The 12,458-nt window shown below is 44.3% G+C and overlaps 1 long non-coding RNA gene across 1 annotated transcript; it reads right to left on the reverse strand.

The window, feature by feature from the left end:
- Nucleotides 1–4,440: 4,440 nt before the first annotated feature.
- LOC105988423 lies at nucleotides 4,441–12,186 on the reverse strand. Its single transcript, XR_001175196.1, has 3 exons — nucleotides 11,987–12,186; nucleotides 6,535–6,679; nucleotides 4,441–4,776 (listed from the first exon to the last, which is right to left on the reverse strand). It is a non-coding gene; the product is annotated as an uncharacterized LOC105988423 (long non-coding RNA).
- Between the last annotated feature and the right edge of the window lie 272 nt (nucleotides 12,187–12,458).

Consider the following 12,458-nt stretch of genomic DNA (forward strand, 5'->3'; position numbering starts at 1 on the left):
AGAGCTAAGAGGAACAAATCTTTACCATGGGCACTGGCATTTGAGCTACCATGCTGGCGACCATGCTGTGAGGGGCTCTCCTGTCACATACTCTCTGTGGCCTTGACACAAACACCAGAAATGGTAAGCCTAAAAGACACTTTCCTTGCCTTAAGTTATGTATGGCAGCTTGGCGACACAAACACACATCTAAGTATTCTCTCTTGCTCCTCAGGAATGCTTTACATACTTTGGAGAGAAATGTACTAAAACACTGACTTAATTAAATAAGAATTTTTCAATTTCCAGTCCTTAGGACATGGTAAACACATAAGAAAGATTTCTTTGGCAATTCTTTCTAGAAACCCCATGTGCTTCCTTCCACTGTCATCTCCTCGACAGCTCTTCATGTGCCTCATCCCTTTCAGTCCAAGGTGCTGAGCTGAACTCTGCAATGCGGTGCAGAAGAAGCACTTGAGGATGGAAGTGGAGTTGAAGACAAGACCTCCAGAGTCAGATCTACCCTCTGCCCCGAGACAGAGCACCCTTCAGTTAATCTGAACCCTTCTGACAGCCAAAGCTTCCTAAGATGTAGCTATTCTCACTGACACACAGGGCAGCAACAGAAAACTACCAGCACGAGTACATGGCTCAGCCCTAGTCACCTGTGACACTGTCTGTCCTCCAGCCCCACCCACAGCAGCATAGAGGTGGTGCACAGAGTCACGATGCATATCGATGGTCAGACTGTTGGCAAAATTCAATTGCCTCAGATCCAAGAGCAAGAGCCAAGGCACAGGTCACAGCTCATTTCTTCCATATTGGATTTGCTTTTGGCATTAGAATTATGACCAAGGAAAAGGGCCTGGGACCTGAAGGGAGAGCCCAAAGAACAGAGAGCATTGCCTTTGGCAATGGAGCACAATGGGCAAGGAGCAGAAGGCCAAGCCACCACCAGCCAGCCAGCCAGATCCACAGGGCCAGCTCCCACTGACATCTAGGAGGTGACCCTAGGCAAACTTTCTTTTGCCAGGTTTCACTGGCACTCCACTACTGTGGGCAGAAAACATCTCAGGGGATCCGGTGGCTTTCCAGAACGAAGACTATTTGAGCAGCCCTTCCTGGCGGTTAGACATCAGCCAATATCTGGCATCCTAGGTCCTCATACATGGAACGATGGGAGTCCGGCAAAAAAATCCATGGGTGCCCCAGTTTATGTGACTAAGGAGTGCAGTATGCGCAGACCCTCGTGGCTATGGACACCAGCCAGTGTGCCCTTAGCGTATACTACGGACCTCCAAGAAAATCTTCTCTATTTTGTCACTGAGGATCGGGCTGGGCACAGAACCTCTGAGTTTAGTGACTGGCAAATTTCCAGCCCTGGCCCGGTGTCTCCTCAGTGGAGGACAGAGGCCCTAAAAAAATCCTCCCTTGCCTTTGCAATGGAAGATGGCCACCTTCACACATCCTCCTGGCTAGAGAACACTGACGAGTACACCACCATCGCAGAGCCCCAAATGCAGAGGGGTGGAACGCGCAGAAAACCATCTATAGGAGCTCCTGTTTCGGGCACCCCAGGGGGTCATCCCTAAAGACCAACCCCCATGGTTGCTGTTGAAGATCTAATCCGGCATACCCATGGAGTAGACGGGGCACCACGAAAAAAATCTAGGGGGGGGCTGCTGTGTCGGCCACCTTGAGGGAGGCCACCTAGGAGGAACAACTCGAAGACTGTCCCAGGTCAATGATGAAGGTCGTCACCCCGGAGGAACATCCCTGAAGACCACTGAGGTTTGTGGTAAAGTCCTGAGTGCGCTTTGAGAGGACAGAGCACCCCAAAGATCCTTGGGGCTGCTCTGTTGGCCACCCCAGAGGAACATCCACGCTGACCCACCTCGGTTGATGATGAAGGTCAGTTCACCCCGGAAGATCATCTGTCACACTCTCTGCAGTTGCTGATGAAGATCACGTCACCCCAGAGGAACACCCACACAGACCTTCCACACTTGCTGGCGAGGTCAGGTCACCCCAGAGAATCATCCTCAGTTGATGATGAAGGTCAGGTCACCCTGGAGAATCATCCTCAGTTGATGGAGGTCAGGTCACCCCGGAGAATCATCCTCAGTTGATGATGAAGGTCAGGTCACCCGGAGGAACATCTGTGCAGAACCTCCACAGATTTTAATATATACCAGTGTGCACTGCTTCCCATGTAGGGACTGAAACACCAACTGGGGCTCCTGCACTGGCCGCCAAGAAGCATCATCTGCAGAGTATCCTGGGTTGGTGATATCCAGTCCCCCTAAGTCCACACGGAGAGGATGCAGCAGCCCAAAAACCATCCATGGGGGCTCCTGTTATGGCCACCCAGGAAGATCATCCACCAAGATCCTTCTGGATTTCAGGCCACGGAAGGTCCTAGTGTACCACCTCCTCTGAGGCAGCAGCCAGATTCAGCACAAGTCCCCCCTTTGAGCAGCAACCCCTCAGCTCCTCAGGGAGCAGAGATGAAGACAGCATTACCACCATGGACACTCAGTCATCACCTGTATCCCCTATACCTTTAATTGAAAGCTGAGGCATTTGGAACCTGGCTGCCAGGAAATATTCAGCAAAGAGACTAAAACAATCAAGGACAAGGTGTCCTCAGAGGTCCCCAAGACAATGTAATCCGACCCAATCCCCGCAGAGGCTCCAGACCTCCTGCCACCAGGCATAAGGCCACAGTGAAGGAAAATCCACTGCTCCTGGCCCACTCACACACCAAGACAGGAAAAACAGCGCAAGACGTCCCTAAGGCCTACCAGTGCCACTACACAAATCCAGAAGGGACAAGATTCAAATGTCCTACTAACAAAAACACCTGCCTGCTCTCCAGTTATTGAAGGCAAATCTATTGGAAACACTTCCACATCAGCAGCAGATGATGTTCAATTGGACGGGTCCTCCCAAAGATCACTTAGAGGGTGTCCTTTATTATGAGCCCTAAAAGAGCTGAGCAACAAGCCACTGAACATCTGGCTGACAGGGTTGCAGCCAAGAGGCTGAAACCCAGCAAGGCAGCTTCCCCCACCAAGATTGGAGCCAAGCTCTCAAACCTCCAAACAGCAAAGGAAGGAACCTTCAGAACCCAGGCTGCCCAAGCTACTTGGGAAGTAGAGGATTTAAAGCAAGACAGGACACCTGCTCAGGAAGAGCACACAAGAAACTGAGAGCCCTCAGTCAGCTGAGGCTATATTTGCTGATATCCAGGCTGCAGCCTAGGACACTACAGTGGACAAGGCCACTGGGAGCACCAAGATCCCCGATTGAAAGGCTAGCCCTACAAAGTTAGCAGGCAAACCCACTGGCCTTCTACCTCTTGGGGCTAAGGAATTAGCCCCACTAACTGTCCTCAGTGAACACAAATATAGTACTGGAAGTCCCAAGGGACAAGTCAATATAATCTGAAATCTAAAGAACCTACATTACCCCACCATAACTCAACAACCAAATGTGTACTTCAAACCTTGCACACTGGCTGAATTGAAACTTCTACCTAGCATGTTTAAGCCAGAGAATTGAAATAGATTAAAGCACATGAGTGGGCTGGGAAGGTGGCTCAGTGGTACAGTACTTGTTTTGCATGCATGAGGCCCTGGGTTCGTTTCCTCAGCACGACATAAGCAGAAAAAACTGAAAGTGGTGCTGTGGCTCAAGTGGTAGAGTGCTAGCCTTGAGCTGAAGAGCTGAGGAACAGCGCCCCAGCCCAGAGTTCAGGCCCCACAACAAAAATAAAATAAAATAAAAACATAAAGCACATGAGTGTGATCTTAACATTACAGGCATTAGAAATCACAAGAACCAATGAGATCTCAAGTACTATCTCAAGATACAATTAAACCAAGAGAAAAACCACAAGATGTACGGAATTTTAGAGCAGAGTTACAAGATCTAAATCTCGATGCAGTCTGAGTGGGTGGGTGTCCAGCCCCTCTCCCTAGTCCACACTCCTCCATCTCAAGTGAACAACTGAATCCCTATGAGTGGGTATATTCTAAGGACTTCCTTACCGAGTGCCCACAACAAGTCAGACAGAGTCACCAAACTGGAAAGTCACCAATGAAGTCTGAAAACCACACAAATTTCCTCAACTGAAAGACGATTTGCAGCAGAAGAGATTGGATGCACTAAGGAAAATATCTGTGCTAGAAAAAGAAGTTCTACTTCAAAACCAGCTGCAACTAAACAAGAAGCAGCTATGAAGAAATTTTACTACAAGTATAACACATCCTTTCTGGAACATTCATTTGGTCACAAGTAATGAGCCATGTCAAAAAAATGCTGACCAGCCACCAAAAGATTTTCCAGAATATGAAATGACAGAGGAAAAGAAAAAGAATTGTAACATATAGATATAATGAAACAAACACATAATTTAAAGAACAACAGTCAAAAATTATTAAAGCTTACAGCTGAAGACAACCAGGTTTTCCCCACTTCATTAGACCTCATCGGAAATGACCGCACAGACATACCCAGGGATGTGCTTTCCCAGTCTCCTCGCCCCTTCTTAATCTAATCAACTTAGCCTGATTAAACGCCACAGCCCACGTTCTGTCAATTGTATAGCCAAACACATCTCGTCTAAATGGAGGAGATATTTATACCTGACCCACAAAAGCTCATGTTTATCACAACGCAGAAGGTATTCAGTTCCTAATCAAGAGTCCACATAGTTTCACAGTTCTAGTACTGCTCAAAAGTTTAAGTCCAAATTTCTTCCGAGGCTCGGGGCAAACTCTAAGTTTTGAGGCACTGAAAAAAAATAAAAAAGTTATATATTTCTTTTTTCTCGTTTCTCTTCTGTTTCTTTTTTCTTTTTCTTGTCAGTTGTGGGGCTTGAACTATGGGCCTGGGCACTATCCCTCAGCTCTTCAGCTCAAGGTTAGTGCTCTACCACTTGAGACACAGCACCACCTCTGGCTTTTTCTGCTTATGTCGTGCTGAGGAAATGAACCCAGGGCCTCATGCATGCAAGGCAAGCGCCCTACCACTGAGCCACCTTCCCAGCCGAGTTATATATTTCCAATATACAAATATACATCATAAAAATTACCATCACCAAAGTGGTGAGTTGTGATTGATATAGGAAATATGGAACCAAAGCAAGACTGAGATCATGGCAGAGCGATCATTAAATACAATGGCTACATAACCATCATCCAGAGCCTGTGGTAGCCTCATGTAAGTCCCAAGGATTTGGGGCAGGTCTGTTCCCAAGGCCTCACCAACTGCAGCCTGTGTGTTCTTTTCCTTCAGCCCATACCACTCATTGTCTGTGGCTCTCCTTGACAGATACTAACTTCCTGCATTCTCCGTTATATCTTCAGGGTCAGCCTTGCTTCTTCCTGTGAAATCTATGTGGAAGCCTTTGTGTCCTAACTGTCCATTGCAAATGACAGCATGGCTAGCAATGTGGCACCAATGCAAAGATCTGCTGCAGTTCGAGCAGTAGCTGGATCCTAAAAGATCATGGCTTTAGCTGTCTCTGAGTACCTGATGGCCAACCAAGGGAAATATTTCCCTAGCAACCTTCTGTGAACAGGCACCCCTGAGCATGCTCTCTCTCTTTCAATGATGTTCTTTTCTTTTCTTTTTCTTTTTTTTTGCCAGTCCTGGGGCTTGAAATCAGGGCTAGCCACTGTCCCTGAGCTTCTTTTGCTCAAAGCACTTTACCACTTGAGCCACAGCACCACTTCAGGCTTTTTCTATTTATGTGGTACTGAGGAATTGAATGCAGGGCTTCATGCATACTAGGCATGCACTTTACCACTAAGCCACATTCCCAGCCAGCATGTTCTTGTCAATGAATTCAACCACTTCAGGCTTCAGCTTGCCTATGGGTGCATTCTAAACATCTTCATAATATTCCCTTAACCTCTCTTTCCTATTGTCTTGATGAAGAGTACTTGGTCTCCTCCCCCTCCTCCTCTTTCGCTAGTCCTGGAGCTTGAACTCAGGGTCTGGGGCACTGTCCCTGAGTTTCTTTTTGCTCAAGGCCAGCACTCTGACACTTGAGCTGACAGTGTCACTTCCAGCCTTTTTTGTTTATGTGGTATGGAGGAATTGAACTCAGAACTTCATTCATGCTAGACAAGCACTCTATCACTAAGTCATATCCCAGCCCTTGGTTTCTTTTAAATTAATCTCTCAACTGCCACTATTACTTGGTCCCAGTTTTGTATATGTGCCTTTTTTTTCATTTTACAATATTCAGAACGTATGTGACTAAAAGTACCTCGCAATAGACATGCCACAGCCATGCTGATTTGTCTTGAAATTTCCTCTGTCATATCAACTAGTCTAGCATCTCTATATTTACCCTCACATGGAATTTCAGAACATGGACAAAATAGAAGCAAGCTCTGTACTAGAATGGAACACACCATGAATCCAATTCCCAAGAGGCCGCATCCTCCTAGGAGACTTTATACCAACTCTTTACTATCTACATGCCCCAGCAGTACTGTGTTCCTAGGTGCCCAAAAGAATTCTCCATGAAGTTGTACTCACAGCATTTCAAGCCTTTCCTACACAGTATCCAAAACATTTCCAACTTCTTCCCACCATATATTTGCAGAGACTTCAGAATCACATCATCAGGAATAGCAAAATGTCCACTCTCAGTACCAACTTGGTATGTCAATAACTTCTGTCACTGTAACAAATACAAAAAAGGCATATTTATTCATTTATTTATGTTTTGCCAGTCCTGGAGCTTGAACTCAGGGCGTGGACACTGTCCCTGAACTTCTTTTGCTCAAGGCTAGCACTCTACCACTTTAGCACAGCGCCACTTCTGGCTTGCCACAGCACCACTTCAGGCTTTTCTATTTATGTGGTACTGAGTAATCAAACCCAGGGCTTCATGCATGCTAGGCAAGCCCTCTACCAGTAAGCCATATTGCCAGCCCTGCATTTTTATTTTTAGCTCATGGTTGCCGAATGGAGTTCTTTGTTCTAACTCCCATGAGGAGTCAGAACCTCATAGCAGAGAAGCCTCTGGATGAGGCTGCTTACCTCAGGGCAAGCCAGAAGAGAAAAGTAAGAGAGATGTAGAGAGGAAGCCAGTTAAGAGATTTGCCAGGCATGTGCAAAACCCTTGGGTTTGATCCCCAGTGCTCAACAACAACAACGAAACAACAACAACACAGCTCTTAAATGTTGTGGGTTTATTTCTTATTCCATGAACTCTTCACATCATGCTCCAGCTTCTCATACTGCAGGCCTGAAAGAAAACAATGCATTGGATTTCAAGTTCCTAGAGGATTTGTAATTCCTATTGCACAATCATAAATGGATTTTTAAAAATCTTCTATACTTGTCTGTGACTTCAGTTAACAGGAATCTGCCTTTAATGGAACAATGTATGTCCTGAGATCTCTGAGCTTATAAGACACCAAGCAATTTACACTTTGCTTTAGAGAATTGTCCCCATGGGGGCTTTTAGGATACTACCAGTCTTTTTAACTCCACTATGGCCCATGACAAATTCATTTTTTCTAGTCACAGTACACAAATGACACCATCAGTCACATCTAATTTAGAAAAAAATGTACACACACACACACACTTAAAGCCTTAAAATAAGGGGGAAAAACCCAATGTGAAGTGAAGGAGAAAGCAGAAGTATAATGACACATATCCTCATAAACCATCTTCTGATTGTCAGCTGTCCTGGGAAAATGCTACTTCTAATTCAGTGACACTTATTTTTAATCATATTTTTCTGAAATTTTAAAAGTCTTTTGCACAATGAGTAGCATGCAAGTCCTCATTCAACAGTTAAAAATCATTGTGAGCTGGGTGCTGGTGGCTCACACCTGTAATCCTAGCTACTCAGGGGGCTGAGATCTGAGGATTGTAAGTTCAAAGCCAGCCTGGGGAAGGAAAGTCCTGTCCGTGACTCTTATCTCCAGTAAACCACTCAGAAAACTGTAAGTGGTACTGTGGCTCAATTGGTAAAGTGCTATTCTTGAGCTGAGGGACAGTGTCCAAACCCAGAGTTCAAGCCTCACAACCAAAAAAAAAAAAACAACCCAAACCAAAAAACATCATTGTGATTGATGTTTTGGTATTATAGAGGATAATTAAATAGAAGATCTATGGCCTTAGCAGATAAACAAATATCTTCCCATCATTAATGTGATTCTGTAAGAATAAATGGCATTTAAATAATGTCCAAGTGTACTAATTCATTGAACTTAAAATGTAACATCAATATGTCAACAATATGTGGCCTATTCTTAACACAGTCTCATACTATTTCTTAGCTTTCCCATTTCTGCGCAACCCATGCCCTTACATCCTTCTGGCATCACCATCTACTACTCTGCTGCCAGGTGGAATCTTCCAGTTCAATCTCCCCTGGCTGTGAGCTTGTGACTCAGGGCCTGTCTAGTTGCTCACTCCTGGACTCTACATAGCCTTCTTTCTCTCTGCCTTCTAGTTTTGGTTCAAAGAATATCTTCTCAGAAATCCTTCCTTTCCTTCAACCTTACCATTATCCTTTTATTACTCTTCTTTATTTAACCCAATTTGTGGCTTTGAGCCATAACATTTTCCTAACATGTCATACCTCTTTTGTCCTATGGCATATATCATTATCTGCTATTAGTGCTTCCTGAAGGAGCATATGTTCCGTGGAAATGAGAACTTTGCTTTGATCACATAGCCAATTACCCTGCACCTACTATACGGCCCTAACATAGCAGGCACTCCATAAATATCTGTTATCTTACTACTGCTATTTGTGGTACACATCCTGTCTAGAATAATTCTCTCTTTATTCCTTCCTTTTCATGACTTCCCTTCCTTTATCATTTAGTAAGTAGAATCCCTGATACGGTCTATAAGTCTCAAATTTTCAATGAGATGCTTGCTCTTGTTGAAATAATAATAATAATTTTTTTTGCTAGTCCTGGGGCTTGAACTTAGGTCCTGAGCATTGACCCTAAGGTTTTTGCTTTCTTTTCCTCAAGGCTAGCATTTTACCACTTGAGCCTCAGTGCCATTTCCAGCCTTTCTGTTTATGTGGTACTAAGGAATCAAACCCAGGGCTTCATGCATGCTAGGCAGGTACTCTATCACTAAGCCCCATTCCCAGACCCTAAATAATTTATCTTAAACTTTGCTCCCCCTCCTTGCTCCCTCCCTTCTTTCCCTCTTCTCCCCCCCATCTCTCTTTCTCTCCCTCTATGCCCTTCTTTCCCTTTCCCTCTCCTTCCCTCCCTTCCTCTTTCTTTGTTGCTCTCTCTCTCTCATATCCTGGGGCTGTACTCAGGGACAGGACACTATCCCTGAGCTTTTTTATTGAAAACAAGCACTATACTACCTGGGCCACAACTTTACTTCCAGCTTTTTGGTGGATAATTTGGAGAGAGGAGTCTCATGGACTTTCTGCAAGGGCTGGCTTTAAACCTCAATTCTAAGATCTTAGGATCCTAAGCCTCCTGAGGAGCTGAGATCTTAGGAATGAGTGTGAGCCACCAGTGCCCAGCTGTCTGGCCTTTCTCTATCCTTACATTTAACACATAGGAGTATGACAGTCCATGCCCTCACTAGTCAGTCCAACATATTCTTGTGTTATTAAGGTTAAAACTGCAGATAATTCCAGTAAGTAGATAGTCATTGCTAGGTATTATATACTTTCTCTCTCCAGTGATTTCCACAAAATGCCCTGGCATTGTTTTCTTCCTTTCTATGAAAGTCAGTCATTTACGGTTGGTTGCTTCCTTCCTTTCAGCTTTCCTAAAAACAAAGCCTTTCTCTGTGGTGACATCTGTTTCTCAAGTACATTCTGCAGACTAATTACTACTATGTTTTAAAATTAGTTTCTCCTGTTTCACTCTGAAGTGGATGGAAAAGCAAAAGGCAACATCCATCAGAAGGTGTCAAGGCATCAGGAAACTCAACTAAATTCAAATCAAGTCTTAAATGCTAGATGGCCTAGAGCTCATAGCAAGCCTCCCGAGGTATGGTGACAAACTTGTGCATTCAAATGTTTCATGTAATTGTCCCCCATCCTTTTCAATTCTGTCACCTCTTTTAGCAAATACATCATTGTCTCTAATGTATAAACTCCAGATAAATGCACATATATGTATGTAGACTGGCTAGGCTGTTTCTCAGTTCTTTTTGACTTATTTGCTCATGAAGTACCTGGAGAGAAACATGTTCATTTTGAAAATAGTAATAATTATGAAGCTACGATTTAAAAATTTATCATTTCACCATCGTATGTTAGTAATTATTTGCATGTGCACGACAGGACTGGGATGAACTCACAGCCTGGGCACTGTCATTTAGCTGTTTTGTTTAATCCTGACACTCTGCCACTTGAGCAAAGATCCACATCTAGCTGAACTGGAGGTAAGAGTCTTAGGGACTTTCCTAGACCAGCTTCCTGCCAACTGAAATCCTCAGATCTCAGCCTGCTGTGTAGTTCGAATTACAAGCCAGCACTCAGCTAGTTTTGTTGTTGTTGTTTTTTAAATGTATGGATCAGGGAGGACAAAAGGAAGAGTGATAGGAAATAAACAGAAAGACAGAGACGGAGAGAGAATGAATAGAAAGGCAGAGATAGAGAAAAAAAGACAGAGAAGAAAAGAGAAAGAGAGAAGTTATACAGCAGATCCTCAGCCATCTATCTGAATTCCCTAGGACTAGGTATTTACCCCTTGATACATAGGTTTGAGACTCCACTGTACTGAACTGATATGAAAAGCATGTACAGATAAGTCTCTGACTTACAAAGTTATCTTGACTAGTGATGGTCTGATTAACAATAGTTCCCTTTGTAGACTTTACCATAATATGAATCAGTATGTGTAAGTGGAAAGGGGATTTTGAATTCTGATCATAAGACAATATTAGCAATCTGATCTACCCAGAAGGCCAAGGTCTGAGGATCACAGTTCAAAGGCAGCCCTAGCAACAAAGTCCTTGAGACTCTTATCTACCATTAGTCACAAAATGGGCTGGAAGTGGAGCTGTGGCTCAAGGGGTAGAGTAATAACTTTGAGCAGACAAACTGAGGGACAGTGTCCAGGCCCTGAGTTCAAACCCTATGACTGGCACATACAAAAAATTGAGCACAGATTTTAAGTGTGCAAATTAATGGATTTTACATAGGTACCTATGTAACTGTGTATGTAAAAATCCTGTAATGCTACCCAACTCAAAAGGTATAATACTTTAATGTTCAAGTCCCCCCTGCCCTGCGCACCCCCTCCCCCCCCACCCATGCTTCTCAGTTAACAAACACCTGAGTCCATAGAGCACATGTCCAAACACCAGGTCTGCACCTTCTCCTACCAAAGATGTGTTTTCTCTGCCCCTGCACCCATCCTTGGAATTTGGCTGGTGCCCTTTTGCAGCCAGCCTGTGTCTCTGAGAGCTCTTCAAACTCTGTACATAATGCAATAGTTGCCTATCTGCTTCTACTGCTGTCCATCATCTCATGGTCTACATTTTAACAACCAAGCAGTGTCATCGATGTCCTTGTCCACTCTGAGGGGTGGGGTCCATGAGGGCTAGGCCCCAGTCTTTTACTCAGTCTCCCTACTTCTGTTTCCCTACTTTAGGGTCTCAGGAATCTTCATCAATGGGCTGGGACCCTGGCTCCCTGAAGAGCTCTCAGTGCATATGTAATGGTCTAGAATATTTGGTACAACTCTAAACCAGACCTTTAAGGACTTCCATGATTTGGCCACCCACCACCTACCCGGGCTTACTGTGGTCCAAGTGTGAGATTAATGACCTCCCACAGCCTCTCATCCAAACACACCAAGTTGAAAATGAACTATACAACTTGTGAGTGGGAATGGGAGGGAAAAACTGGGAGACAGCAAGAGAGGGCTGGCATTGTCCAAGAAAACATGTACATATTATCTGACGTATGTAAGTGTAACCCTTTGGTACATCACCTTTATAATAACAAGAAAAAAGTTTAAAAAAGAATTACCTCAGAAAATCCAGAAGTTACTTGGGTAGATTTTAGTGGGGACATCTGGGGTAGAGAGGGGACAAGGAATGTTCTCATTTCTTCTGTGCTCACTGCTCACAATCCAGGGCTTTCAGTCTCTTAGGAGTTCAATGAATCCATTTTGTGGTCCATTCATCATTCCATAATCCATCCAACACTTAGGAGGAAGCTGTCCTTTGCTTGTATGAAATAAAAATCATTTTAGAGTAAATTAACATTTCTCTCCCAAATTCCCACTGACTTGGCACTAACCCTTAGGCTGGTACTCTTACTACTTGAGCTACAGTTCCACTTGCAGCTTTCTGCTGGTCATTCAAGGGAAGAATCTGTTTTCTGCCTGGAATGACTTTAAACCAAGATCCTCAGCTCTCAGCCATCTAGGATTACAGGTGTGAGCCACCAGTGTCCATCGGATGACCACAGGCAGCACGTGACACATTCTCTTTCACTG

Source organism: Dipodomys ordii, unplaced genomic scaffold (assembly GCF_000151885.1).
Source record: "Dipodomys ordii isolate 6190 unplaced genomic scaffold, Dord_2.0 Scaffold49, whole genome shotgun sequence".
Classification (NCBI taxonomy): Eukaryota; Metazoa; Chordata; class Mammalia; order Rodentia; family Heteromyidae; genus Dipodomys; species Dipodomys ordii.